The 15,165-nt window shown below is 41.7% G+C and overlaps 1 protein-coding gene across 1 annotated transcript in view; it reads right to left on the minus strand.

Annotated features, from left to right (window-relative positions):
• The window catches only part of Prdm1 (PR domain containing 1, with ZNF domain), a 91,385-nt gene extending 78,479 nt beyond the window's left edge, over positions 1-12,906 (minus strand). The window contains exon 1 of the mRNA XM_006512503.3: positions 12,714-12,906. The gene's annotated coding sequence lies outside the window, so the exon portion shown is untranslated. The remainder of the gene's footprint in view (positions 1-12,713) is intronic.
• Positions 12,907-15,165: the final 2,259 nt, after the last annotated feature.

A 15,165-nucleotide genomic window follows, 5' to 3' on the forward strand; every position in this document is an offset into this window, starting at 1 on the left:
CACCACCACACCCAAATCCTCAAAATTTGAAATTGAAAGTTTTCTTTCCCAGTATAAATGATTTCACTCAAAAATGAATTGCCAAGAAGCACCTAGGGGTGGGGGTGGAGTGAAACCTGAATTTTGTTGATTTTGCAACTTATTGGAAGATTTGTACAAAATAAATTCTCTTGAAACTCAACACCTGGCTTGACAGCTTCACTAATTCCAGCCCTTCCTACTGAGGAAGGCCAAGGCCTGTGGCCTGGCAGACAGATTAACCACAGTTGCTTGGCAAGACAATAACAAAGCAGCTATGAACACTGGGATAGAAAGCAAAGAAGTCCTGTGCATATCCAAACAGGCTGCCTCACTTCACCAAATTCCCTAAAGTCACCCTCGGCTTCATTAGCACATGAAAAAGAGGTAATTGAGCATCCTCCAGCCGCCAAATCAATCATTCATGGAAATTAAGTTTTGATAAGAGTTGTTTAAATGTTGTCAAAGACTTTCTGAATATGTCCTTCTTTTTGCCTTAGGAAAATTCCAGCCAGCACTCACAGTCCTAGGCAGCAAAGGTGAAAGACTTAAAGGTGGAACGGGACTGCACCACTAGACCCATGTATCAGAAGGAATCCGACAGGTTTGCTTCCATAAACATACTGATTTGGGGGGAACTTGTTCCCCGTTCTTCACAGATACATCATTTGGATAGCTAGTTGGATAAACCACATAGAAGGATATATATTTTTAGTTAAACATGCATTCTAAGAAAAGATAAAGAACATTTTTTTGTTTGTTTGTTTTGCTGCTGTTGTTGTTTGAAACAAGGTTTTGCTATACAAAGCCCAGGCTGGCTTCAAACTTGTGCCAGCCCTTCTCAGCCTTCCCACTGCTGGATTACAAGCATGTTGGGTTTATGCTGTCAGTATTTATTATTATTATTATTTTTTATTTCTATGTATTCACCATTGCTCTCTTTAGACACACCAGAAGAGGACATCAGACCCCATTACAGATGGTTGTGAGGCACCATGTGGTTGCTGGGATTTGAACTCAGGACCTCTGGAAGAGCAGCAGTCAGTGCTCTTAACCACTGAGCCACCTCTCCAGCCCAACATTTCTTAACTACAATGGCAAAATGTATGAAACATAAGTGGATATACCTCTTAAAATATTTATAGTGTTTGTGTTTTTTACGCACGTGCGCATGTGCACATGCATGAGCCATGGTACATTGGTGGAGGTTAGCCAGCAGCTCGGGGAGTGGTTCTCTCCTTTCACTGTGTGGGTCTCCAGAATTAAACTCAAGTCATCAACTTGACGGTAAGTACCCTTGCTACTTAAGCAGGCTCTCTGGCCCTTGAGAGCACCTGTTGATGACACTTGGAAATGTTTTAATACATTCATGTATTGGCTCACAGGTTTAATATTACCATGAGAGGCTGAGGCAGGATGGTCGCTATGAGTTCTAGGCCAGCCTGGGTTATTGGAATGCCAACATTAAATGACTGGGTCACATGGTTAGCATTGCTGGTATCCCCCCAAACCACCCAGGTTTCTTTCTGATAATGGAAAGCAGTAATATTAATAACTCCCCAAAGAAAACAATTATTTTTGTGAATATTGTCTGTCCCACAGCCAGCCCCCCATTCTTATCGTTATTGATATGTTATCTTCTAAATTATAGGAAGACCAGAGAATTCGCTGCTAAGACATCACTTGGTTCTTTTTTCCGACTATATTTATTTTTTTTAGCCTGCAAATATTTGCAAATCCTCAGAAAGTTACTGGGGATATGCTTGTCTTTGGTGCCACAAATATCTTTTAAACAGTATGAGTTAGCATTTCCATTCATCCTTGCCTAGCAAGAGCATCCTAAACCAAGAGTGACTTATGAACTGGTCAACAATGAGTTTTGGTGTTTGTGTGAATATATGTTACTGCTTTTTCTTCAGTCTCCACTAGCTCAGATTTACTGGGCCCATACACAGACTCACACATCCCATGCAGCCCAGAGCTGGGAAGGCAGAGTGCCCAGCTGCAGCTCTCTCTCTCTCTGTTGCTTACTTAAAATCTGGCTAAAATGGAGGGTAGAGAGTTCAGGCTGCAGAAAAAGACCAGAGCTCCTTTCTCCTTCCAGGTGGTTTAACCCCCATGGGAACCTTTGATCTGTTGATCAGCAAACACACTCCTATATTTTGTATTCCCCAGTATATGATTTCAGAAGCAGGAGGAGGGGCATGATGCACAACCCCCCTCCCCCCAAAATGCCTTTTTATATTAACTGAAAGAGAGGCAACCCCTTTGCCAGCAGTCACCTCTATCCTGACTCACTTGCTCTCCCTCAGGAGGGATAAATACAGCAATGGAGGCATGCAAAGCTGCTCTGTTTTGAGAATCACATGCACTTATGTCCAAAAATGAGCACGCTCTAGGCTGGCCTGGAAGGCTTCCCACCTCTCACACATCCTTTACTTTTTGAGCTAGGGTTTCGTGTAGATCAGGCTGGCCTAGAACTTGCTATGTAGCCAAGGATAGATACTTTGAGCCTCCTGTTTCCCTCCTCCCCTCCCCTGGTACTGCTGGGATCACAGTGCCACCATGCCTGGCTTATGTGGTGTAGGGAGCTAGTATATTCTACATGGCCCCTCAGACCCTTTATAACTAAGACCGGTGTCTTGATTGAGCAAGAAGGCTAACATAAGGCCTACTAGGAGGCCTTCTCCTCTAGTAGCCCCCCACCCAAAAGTGAATTAGTTTACCTAGATGAGTACAGAACTATAAAACAAAATTTAAAAAAAATGGAAGAAAGACTAAGGACAGACATATATTATGAGTCTTAGAGAAAAGAATTCCGGGTAATGTTTTTTAAATGCCAAGGATAACGAGGAGTTAATAAAGACACAATTCTCACAACCACTGGGCACGCACATTCAAGGCAACTAATACACACAGCTCTCTTAATAACCTTCCTCCAGCCAGGCAGTCTTCTGGTGTGTGTGTGTGTGTGTGTGTGTGTGTGTGTGTGTGTGTGTGTGTGTGTTAGTGTGTGTTATTAATAGGTACAGTGCCTACGCAGAAGCCTCCCTCCCTTCCAATCAACTCTCCCTTCCTTTCTCATCCTGAGAGCTAAGTAAGTTATTTTTAAAACTTCTTGGCTGTAGGAATCATGACGCATAGACGTTCGAGCCTTCTGACTTGCCAGGAAGCCTCTTGGCTTGTGCTTATTATCATGACTAATTATTCCTAATGTCCCTTTTCACTCTCAAAGTGTCCCGTGGTAGCCAATGAGTTCCATGATCGCTTTAGTCACAGGATGCACATCTACACACAGTGGGTGAATGTATTAGTCAGGGTTCTCGAGAGTCACAGAACTTATGGAATGTCTCTCTGTGTGAAGGGAATTTATTGTGATGATTTAGTCCAACTAATCCAACAATGGGCAGCTGTGGGTGGGAAGTCCAAGAATCTAAGTAGTTGCTCAGTCCTATAAGGCCAGTTATTTAAGCTGGTCTTCTGTAGAAATAGTTTCCAACACACGTGCTGCAGTGTAAGCAGTCAAAAAAGATAGAGGCTTTCATTTTCCAATTTCCCTATGTAAGCCTCCAGCAGAAGGCATGACTCAGATGAAGTTATGTACCACCATGCCTGGATCTGGGACTTGCTTTGGCCCAGGTTGACTTTGAACTCAGAGATCTGGGATTAAAGGCACATACTACCTTGCCTGGGCCTAAGCTTTTCATAGCCACTATGCCTCAAGATCTCCACGTCAAGATCCAGGTCAGAAACTTGTGTCTTCCAGCCTCAAGATCTGGATCACAGGTGTGCTCTCCAATTCTAGATCGTAGTTCATTCCAGATATAGTCAAATTAACAACCAGAAATAGCCACCACAGTGAATGAATACATGAAGCATTATCCAAAGTATAAGGTATCTATCTATAGGTATCTTGGTTTTTATGCTCTTGGAATGTATGAATTAATTTAAACATGAAAGAAGAAAAAAATAGCCCTAAACTAATACCATCACTCCGAAATAACGCAGAATCTTGCTGAATGTTGCTTTCTCCTCGTTACCTTGATCACACGCTACTAAAGAACCCAGCCAAGTAAAGCCTTGAACAGAAAAGGAAGATGAAATTAGGACCATGGGCCGCTGATTACAGATGGCACAGGTGCCTCTCAGACCAGTGCATATGATCTGACAGAGGGGAACAAACTGTCTGCTTTAAGTATCATCTCCCCACCCCACCAAGGGCAACAGCAATAAGGAAGAATAAGAAGAAAAAAAAAAAAACTCAACAAATGTATTATGATGAAAATTCACACTTGATATACTTGATAAAGACGATCCAAAGATTTTTCTAAATTTGTGTAAAGCAAAATATATTTCAAAAAAGATCAATGCTCTAGATATCTTAAATTTTGATATTAAGGCTTATTTCTCATGCTATATGTCTTAAGAATAAAAAAAAATCAAACTAAATTTCCAGTTTAGCAAAGCCATGACAATTCTACTTTTAATCATTTGTCCAAAATAAGCTTGTTATGAAGTATCTTATCTTGACCAGTGGTCACCCTTATCTAACTATTTCCCTGAGTCACCAGCAAGGCCGGGTAAATGTTTCTAAGCAATTCTCTCAGAAGTTAAACATTAAATTAAAAAAAATCGAGACACCACTGAGAACCTTGTGATGACCTGCAGGCATGTTCCAGAGTGACAAAGATTAGAAGGTGTTCTCAAGTAACACCCATTGTTCTGCCCCTCTTAAGGACAAAGGGGGAAGAGAAAGCCATTACCTGCTCTTGCCTCCACACCGCAATTCAAATGCTCCTTAAGAAAGCAAAACAATACAAAACAAAACGCCTTAATTTTAGCAATCTAATACTCTTCTGCTTAGTCAAACTTTTGGATGTTCGTTTGTTTATTTTTTTAAATTAAACGAACTTTCTGACTTTGTTTCTGTACCAAAGTTCAGGACCAAGACAGTCAAAAGAAACAGTAGACTGGAAGTTGGTGTTTATTATCCATTCATTATATAATGTGTTTTAATTTCAATGATGATCCAAAAAAAAAAAATCACATAGAGAGCATATTAAATGCTTTCACCTGAGGAGAGCTATTTGTGGCTATCTGAGTCCAAAAGGTTGAAGGATGTTTTCTTCAGTATGGAAAAAGGACGTACACTGGCTGTAAGCTACAAGGGAGAATCAAAAGCAGAATATTCTCCATAGAGTGCAAGCTCTGGGTTTTGTCTCCAATACTTCACAAGCAAAGAGAGATGATGTTTTAACACAGCAGGGGACTCAGTCCACCAGATGTTAAAGACAAAGCAGTTTACTCTGCTGCAGTAATGCAGATGGAGGAAAGAAAAAGGACAGACACAAGGACTGACATGTAAGACTGACAGGTGAACAGCTTTATTCTATACCCTCACAATCCCATTTCTGTGGGGTATATCTTAAAGAGACAATTATTGCTATGTGTAAGATGACCCATCTGAGAAGGTCACAAGAGCCACCTTTGCACAGCAAACATTACCATAAAGATAAAGTAATGAGATCTCCAGTAGTTGAACACTACAATATCATTAGTAAAATTGACCTCATCAGAATAGACAGGCCAAAAAAAAAATCCTGTTTAGTTAGAAATAGGTAAGTCAGGTAAGCAGAAGTGGGCAGATCTTTGTGAGTTCAAAGCCAGTCTGAGCTACATAGTGAGTTCTAGGCAAGCTAAGTTACATAATGAGAGCCTGTCTCCAGAAGAAACACACACACACACACACACACACACACACACACACACACACACACTACCACCACCAAACAACAACAAACAAACAAAAACAACAAACATACATACACCCTGATTGTATTTGTCCTGTTTTCTAATCCAACTGTACTATGAAAACATCCAAATACAAAGTCTAAAATCAAGCATAGAATAACTGGCGATTGGGAGGCAGAGGCAGGCAGATTTCTGAGTTCAAGGCCAGCCTGGTCTACAAAGTGAGTTCTAGGACAGCCAGGGCTACACAGAGAAACCCTGTCTCAAAAACCAGAAAAAAAAAAAAAAAAAAAAAAGAAAAAGAAATAACTGGTGAGAATAAGGGAGAAGATGGGAAGAGTACACAGGAAATTTTAACACACACAGACACACATCAAATGTTAAGATATATAACTATATTATATATGAGATATTTACTATTTACATATACATATATGCATATATATGTACATACACACACATATATATACACACACACACAGATATATATGGGCAAAATGGTTTTGATGTGTCTTGGAAAGTAGGCCATCAGAGGAAGATGTACTGACATAAGCATTGGTAGTATTCTGTAAGCCTCTTGACATTGTTAAAATATACTGGTTTAAAAAGCCATATATTTTAACATAATTTTAAAAGATATATATGGCTGGAGAAATGGCTCAGTGATGAAGAATGCTTACTGTTCTTTCAGAGGCCATGGGTTCAGTTCCCAGAGCCTAGAACAGGCCGCTCACAACAGCCTATAACTCTAGGTCCAGGGGATCCAGTACCCTCCTGGCTGCATGTATGTGGTGTATATAAACTCATGAAGGCACACATATTTGCAAGTAATTAAAAGTAATTCTTGAAAAAAGATGATAGAAGCTAAAATGTTTGGAGACTGTTGAATTTTAGTTGGTTGTTTTTTCAAATGTGTATAACTTTATACTCTCTGTTTGATGCTTAGCCGCTGGAGTAAGAGATCAACAAAGGTTGCATAAACTTGTTGGTAAACATGAAGACTTGGTCTGTTTTGACTGCCTTTGGGGCTGTGAACCAGTACCAAACCACCGAGGGCAGAGAATCCTGCTTCAGTACACCTGAGCCCACCGTGTCAATGACATTCAAGCCATGTCTACTCTGAACAGCAGGAGCACTCTGTATTGCGTGTGGCCAGCAAAGCTGTGGGCAAAGACTGGTGAGTGAGGGATGAGAAGAGGGCTTTTGATAGAGCATAGCGTCCGCTGTGTACCTGGGGCCTCAGTTCTCTCTGTGCAGAGGCGAAATACTTATGGGATGTTCCAAAATTCAATAACCAGAGACTGATGTCTTGCTCCAGCTTAATTCAAGTAAACAGAATTATACATCACTTTTGGATAAAAATTTTCGTTAAAATTCATTATAATGTAACTGCCAAATTTGAATGGGAAATATACAATTATAGAAAAGATAAGAGAGAATCTTAGCCAGGTTGATTATAATGACCACAGAAAGAAAGATGGATGCTACCAGCCTAGCAGAAGCAGGATCATAAATGAGAAACGTTATTATCTTGTTATGAGGTGAGGATAAATACTTGAGGTTAAAACCCTCGGCCTGGGACATAGTAGACAGGTGCTCTGACAACTGCCAACCCAAGTTACTTTGTAATGAAAGCTGACTGACTGTCTTTAGCCTGAGAACATATGTAAGAGAAGGAAACAAACATAGGAAAATGGGAAATTGATGTTATGATTTTAAACTAGGTCTGATGCAGGAACAAACTGAGACTGCTAATCCTGGGAGAGATCACTCTTTGGCATAGGCTTGTCTGGAACTTACTGTGTAGCCATAGTAACTTGATGCAATCCTCCTGCTTCTACCCCTCAAGTGCCAGAATTACAGATAGGTTTTATAGCTCTCATTTTTCTCCCCCCCAACTCCCTTTATTTTCTCCTCCCTCTCCCCTTCTTTTCCTTCCATTTTTTCCTCTCTCCTTCCCTCCCACTTGTGCTGAGGATTGGACGCAGGGCCTTGCACGCGTTAGGCAAGTGCTTTAGCACTGAGCCATATTCCCAGTCCCACAAATCTTCTCAAAGTACATTTTTCCCCGAGTCAGATGTCGGTAGGAAAAGTTCATCCGACTTAGTGGTTTATGTAGATCTGGATTTTTCTATTACTAAAGCTTTTCAGGTTTTAGATCAATTTCTGTCAAGTACAGAAAATACTTATCGTTAAAAGTAGAGTAGCTTTTCAAAGCCCTTTGTTTTTGATGTGTGTGTCATATTTAAAGTGTCTTTCTAGCTAACAACAGAAAGAAAAGGCTAACATTTAGCCACACAGGCCACTTTGATGAATTCTGAATAACATACTCAGACATAGCAGGAAACACTGAGAAGCAGCTGAGTTCATCTGTAAGAACAAAGTTGTTGGAAACCTCCACCAGAAAAGAATCAAATTAGTAATAAAGATACTTAGAATTCATTGATTCAAGCTACTTATAATTTGCCATTACACAAATTAATGTAAAAAGAGAAACTACCTAAACATATGATTTTCTAATAGGAAGTTTCTAGACTCTTAACAACCAGTTTACTTGGAAAGTTTTGTTCCAGCACACAATATCATCTTAATAACTGAATTAGTTACAGATTGACGATTTGCTGTCAGATGCTAATTAGGCATTTTCTTTTCAAGCAGTGACCCCCATCATTACTAAAGCTTAAAGTATCCTTCCATTTAAAAGAAGCAAACTATTTTTCTTTTACAGTAATAATGTTCAGCACACATGCTTTTGTTCACATATTATCCACATGGTGTGTTAGGAGCCACAGAGCCACATTTAAAATTTCATTAGGAAAAACCCCACACACACTCAGCTCAGGCAACTGCTGAGAGACAGCTGCTAGAAACAACTTCCCACTGCAATGCTGTGTGTAGAACTTTGTAAAGGCTACAAGGAAGTGTGGCTAAATTTGGGGGAGAAAAAAAATCTCCTTCAAATTCAACTATATTTTGAAGGTCATGAATCTTAATACATTTAAGATTTTAGTGTAGAGCAAAAAAAGCTTTACTGAAATCGAGGCTGTATAATTCTTTTAAAAAATATGTACTCAGAAACTTTCATCTAAATACTTATTCTAAAACCCAGAAACCTATATTCCCAATCAATGCTAGGAAGTTGTGATGCCCCCGATGACTTTATCATTCCCAACAAATCAGGAAACAATCCAAAAATTTTCCTTTCAAAAATGCAAAATGCATGGGCTAGGAACTTTTTGAGGGCAACCTCTCTGATCTACTTCCGTGTTAGAAGGGCTGAGGAGTCACTGGCAGCAGAACCCAGAGAACTTTAACATCATCACCTGCAACCTTCAAGGGGAGCTACCCGGAGCTATTCCTATATATAGATCAACACCAAAGTGCCAGGAGACAGACCAATAACATTTGTTTATAACTGACCGAAATCATTTTATCAATTAAACCTACATCAAATTACATTGGTATAATAAGACTGAAGAGGAAACAAACAGAAATAACTTAGGACACATTTAACCCTGGTCTAGCATTCATTCTGCATGAAGGAACTTGTTTGTGAACGGCTTTCATTTATCAATGACCTTTACATTTATCAATGGGACTTATTTTTTGAGTGCTAAGTTCCTTGTCTTTGCTCCCTGTGTCATTTATATTAGATTTCCCACTTAGGAAGATTCTAAGGCTCAGACCTCTATCAGCTGTCAGTGAACAGTATTCTCATAGAGTTAAAGAAATCTCAGTCTGAAAACAAGCAGCTATGTTTGGAGCAGAAGTTTGTTTTCTTGTAACCCAAAGAAGACAAATCAAAACCTAGTGTGTGACTCTAAGGCAGGAGATAGCCTATTTGGTTAAAATAATGTTTACTTTGTGTCAGAAACAAAGGATTCTAGTTTCTGTCTGCCAAAGTGGGTAATTTTAACTCTACCTGTCCCTAAGAGGCATTGTTACTAGAAAATAAGGAGGACCCAAAAGGCTCCAATGGAGAGGGGTTCTGAAGAAGACACAGACAGCACAATGTAATGAATGTCCTCTTGGCCTTTAACATTTAAAAACATTGAAAACAGGCACTGAGATCCACAAAAGGGTGATAGGCTATTTTTACACAGAAACTGATTTTTGCTAAATGCTTTTTGAAACATGGCATGTATTAAAAACACCGTTTAAGCCATAAGAATTTTCGCCAGTGGATTTGCTAAGTACTGTAGAGAATAGCTTGACTTCCTGCACCTTGTAATGTGTACGAAATGGATAATTTATAAAGACAAATCTGTACCGTGCAGCATAGAGTCTAGAAGAACATCAAGCTGTAAGAGCAAAAACTAGATGCAGGAGAATGTCCTGTTTAGTTTATCCTGATGTCGTATACTTATATTCAAATCAGATAGGCCAGATTGCTAGTTTTACCACAGAGAAAAGCTAGCAAACATTTCATTTTTCAGACAGCTATTAGAGAAAAATCTGTATTTATGTTTATATTTCAAGGTACAAAAAGTTTGCTAACATTAATTCACATTATGTATATTTAAAAAAAAACTATAGTTAGCCAAAAACAAAAACAAAAAACCCTGCTTAGCCATCTCTAGGACAGTCAGTTTATGATAAAACAAACAAACAAAAAACAACTAAAAAACCAAACTTAACCAACTGGGAACATGCTGTGTTTTAGGGATTTCACTTTTTTTCAGTCAGAAACATTTTTTAAAATTGAATTTCCCAAGAGCTGAAGGAAATGTAGAGAGGTCTAGAATAAGAAGGGCCCTAAGCATCCTACTGCAAACTTTTCCAAGGCAGAACCAGGAAGTGGTGCCACTACTAGACTCTGGAACAAATGTTCCCGGTGGCTTTGTACCACAATGTTTAAAAACATCATATTTTAATTTCAGGCCTTATAAACTAAAGATGTCCCCCCCCCCCAAACTAATTACACTATTATTTTGGATCAGAGTTTGCGGCTGACAACATCTGTTAGAAACTCAATTGTGCTTCCTAATTAAAGAACTAAGTCTAGTTGATGAAAAAAAAAAAAGTTTAATTCAAAGGGAGCTGTAATACTGTGAAAATAACCAAATAATTTTCCCCCACAAATATCCTCCCTGGGAGAAAGAGGCTTTCAGTGGGAACAGAGCTTCCCAACGGTCTGTGTCGTGTATCTACTGTTTATTTTATTATTTTTCCTATTTACTGGGTCTTTCCTGTTACTTTATTTACAGCTGAATACTCACTTAACCAATGTTTTTTTTTTCCCCCTCAATTATTCCTCCTCTGCTGTTTTATTCAGCAAAGCAGAATAGTTTCAAAGCAAAGCAGTTTCAAGTCAGGCCTTTCCCTTTTGTTCTGTTTACAAGTGTCTGTTGAATCAAAACATTTAAAACTTTAAATAGTAATCCTTGAAGGTTCCTTTTAAAAAGAAAGGAAAAAAAAAAAAAAGTAAATCCTCGCAGAAAACGCCCAGGCTGCTTGTGAAAGAGGCAGCGCATGGTTCATTGATCCCATAGTGAACGTGACCACGCTGGGTAGGTACTCAGAGCTGGCACCTGCCCAAGCCCTCCTCTGCCTGTGCCTAACCTCTATGCTTGCCAGGAACCGAGAACCTAAAAAGGTGCGAGTAAGGTGAGACGTAACCAGGAACTTAAAAGTGTCATCCTGAGTAGGACTCATCTCTCCGGATTTCAAAAATCGGAAAAGGTAGCTTGGCAGCTCCAGGCGCTGCCCTCCGGGCCACCCCTCCAGCTCTGCGCCCCTAAGTTCAGCGCGATTGCGGTGCTAGCGGTTAGCGAAGGTGCGAAGGCTGGAAAGCTCGAGTAGCCCCGACTCTGGTTTAGACTGCCTGGCTTGCTCACCAATTACACTAGATTGCAAGCCCAGCAGCCATCCACGCGGCAGAATCTGCTCTGCACTTAGGAAGTGGCAGGCAGCACCCTAGCCAGTGACAGCGGGAACTCCGGGCCAGGCCAGGAGTTCTCGGAAAGTTTGTCTGCACAACCCATTCCTCCCTGAGCCTGGAGGGACGCGACACAGAAAGATCCCTCTGGTATCCTTAGGGTCTCTGTCAGCACCCTTGGTTCTCTTTATCTCCGAACGAAAGCAATCTCTGGGTCATCCTAAACCCACTCACTCCTTCTTTGGTGACTTTAAAGAAAGGGCTCCAGTTCAAAGAAGACGCACAAAGGGTGTGTCTGCTCCCTCTCACCTACTCGAGGGTCTGGCAGCACCAGTGTTCCTGCAGAACAGCTGTCCACCCCTCCCCCGCCTCACCGCCCCCCCTCCCGCCTTTAAAATAATTTGCGCAATCGTGCACTGCGTAGTCTAATTGCAAGCCGCTAGCTGCGAATTCCTTTTTCAATTTGAACCAGTCTGGACTCTCCCTCCTCTGGGTCTTACCTTGTCTCCCTAGCCTCCCACCGAGTCTCCGTGTCCTAATGGTGGCATCTGGGACGTGTGACACCCCTGATCCCCATCCCCAGAGTCGCTCTGCTCTCTGTCTCCCATGTCCCTCTCCCAGCATCTAAAACTTTGGGTGCTGTTTTTGCGCTACCGAAGAAGAGTAAACGTAATTGCCCCTGTTCAGTTGGGGCAGGCCTTTTAGAATTTCCGACATTATATTAAGTTTACATTTCAAAATAAGGTGTATCCGATTCTGCGTTTAATCAACCAACGGGTGACACGAAATTCGACGTTTTCTTTGAACAGACTGAAGGGAAAGATCTAAGGTCTTCCCTTCCATCCACAGACTGAAGGGAAAGATCTAAGGTCTTCCCTTCCATCCCGTTTTAAATTTTTAAATAATGAATGCCGTCGGAGGAATGAAGCAACAGGAGGTCCCCTCTGGTTTACTGTCCCCAACACTGGAAATCTTTCCCCACACTGATATCCTAATTTAAACACCACCCCGGCTCCATTCTTTGAAACCCCATTTCTTAAGGTAGCAAGAGTAACGTTTTAAAGACCTTGCACTGTTCCACGGCTCTTCGCAGTCCTAAGCGGCACACCTGAGCAGCCCGGGCAGCTCCCGACGACCTCCGGCTGCAGAACCTTCAGTCTTCCCTGTGGCACGTTTTCTGTGCCTCAACAAACTCCCAAAACAAGCAACTTCGGTGAATGCAAACTAAGCTTTCTCGGGAGAAACGTCAAGGCAGCTACAATCCGTCTCTGATTACACAAACATACCTAAGGGCAGGTTGGAGAGTGACGAGGGCTTTGGGGGTGGGGGTTTGTCTGCTCAGAGGTGGCTGAAACCAGTTTTCCCATTGTTATTTAGCTAAGAAAAGCTAGCTTTTGTTTTGTGGTAGATATTAGGGATTAAAAAACGCCAACGCCACAGTTCCCAGGAGTCTTTGAGATTATGGAAAAATCTAACCTCAAGTGAGGAATTTGGTTCTTTTAGATTACAGCACCGAATGAAGTATTAAGATTTTTATGAGGAAAAACGTCCAGTCACTTAAAAATTTTTCTATAGAGGCTGGAGAGGTGGCTCAGTGTGTAAAGGCGCTTGCTGCCAAGTCCGAAGACCAGGGTTCATTCCCACACAGTGGAAGGAAAGAACCGACTTTCACAAGTTCGCATCGTGGAATGCTCCCCACCCAAAAACCTAAATATCACTTTAAATATTACTAAGAACTGACGTTGCATCCTGCTACCTGCCCTGTATTTCAGTAACTCAGCTCCCCTCTGGCGTCTGTCAAAATAGGAAAAATGGCAACAGCAACGTCGGAACTTATTGGATTTTGCTCTGGAAACCCAAAACTTCAGATTCCCTCCAGTTATCATTGTGCACATTCGCTTTAATGGAAGGAGGCACACAGTCCTGATTCCCTCTTTGGCCTGCAGAACAGAGCTAGAAATCCCATCGTTCCTGGGTCCATTGGCCACACGTGTGCAAGCGGCTCCCGCAGCTGATGGAAGGTGGCTCATCCAGCAGTGGACGTGTGAATATGTGAGGGGACTTTGGGGGGGTGGCTGGAGCGCACCGGGCTGCAACCCACTCTGTGCTCTGATTCTCATAGTACCAGCCGGGCTAACTCGCCTACAACCGGCGAGCAAGGCTCTGGAGGACCCGGTCGGGTCCCAACCTGGGACCTCCAGGATTGGACAGCCTCTAGCCACGTGACCAGCACTCCGCTCGCTCGCGCCCCGCCCCTTCCCGCCGCTCGCGCAGTCCGCGGAGCACTGCACATACCTGGCACTCACTTTCACTTTCTGCGCTGGAGGTTCACGCACGAATGATAACTTTTTGTTTTGGCTCTTTTAGATTTTTTTTTTTTGAGGCAACCAGTGCAAGAGGAAGACGTCGGAGGAGAAACGAGTCGAACCCGTTCATGGCTGGGGGTAGCGTGGGAGGAGTAGGGAGGTTGCGTGGGGGAGCGGTTCTTGGCGGGGAAACCGGATTGCTCGCCTTACAAGAGCACAGCTGTCTGAGCTTTTGTGTCCGTGAAATGTCCTGGGAAGTGACACCCACCGCCAGGGCATAGCAAGCAAAAGTCTCAAACAAGTAGAAGCTCCATCCTTCAAACCCTGATATAATCCTTTGTTTATGAGAAGGAAAACCTGCCATGTAGTTTGCTGGGTTAACTGAAGTTAAAGGGCCTCTTGTTAGCCCACGTGGGTGACTTGCTTGGCATTAGTAAGGCAAAAATCCAAAGAATAGTCTCTGCTAGCTCTGGGATCAGCGGGTGACTCAGAAGCAATCCAAAATGTTTGCCCACGTACTCCGCAGCGCTTACCTATTATCTGTGTGCAGCTGACCCTCTAAGATGCTCCCCATGGCCCAAGAAATCTCATCTCTTGGAAGTCAATAGTCCAGGTCATGTTGTTTATTATACAGAGCTTAGTTAACGTTTTGTACATTTTACCTGTGAAGTTCTGGCACATAGCATCAAATTGCCTTCCTCCCTTGTCCATTTTCTTTTCTTATGCAGCACCTTCATCTTTAACAAGCCAGGGAAGTTGTAACAGGAAGATTGGGTTTTAGAAAGAAAATTGCTTTGCCTTCTTTCAAAAGATGTCTCCACCACTTGGTGGCATTTAACAGGTTCTAAACTGAGTCCTTTGTTTTTGTTTTGTTTGTGTTCCTAAAGAGTAATAGGAAACCAACTTTACAAAGTGTGGACAATTACCTAGTATAGTTTCTGGTACAAAATAAACGCTCAATGGATTATTATTACAATTGGGTTTACTCTCCTCCTATGGAGTTTTACCTGACTGTGCTAGTGGCCTTTCTTTTATTTTCATGTAGAAGTTTGATTAAGGAGAAAGCAAAGCTCATAAAGCAATTTGCTTCAATCATGTGTTGTGATAAGTAACTTCTACTGGCTAACTACATGTCCTTTTGAAAGTAGTTCCTCAAATTTGTTTTGAATATATAATAGTGCCTTTGAATTTTCTTAACTTCTCCCATGCACT

The sequence above is a fragment of the Mus musculus genome, chromosome 10 (assembly GCF_000001635.26).
Source record: "Mus musculus strain C57BL/6J chromosome 10, GRCm38.p6 C57BL/6J".
NCBI lineage: Eukaryota > Metazoa > Chordata > Mammalia > Rodentia > Muridae > Mus > Mus musculus.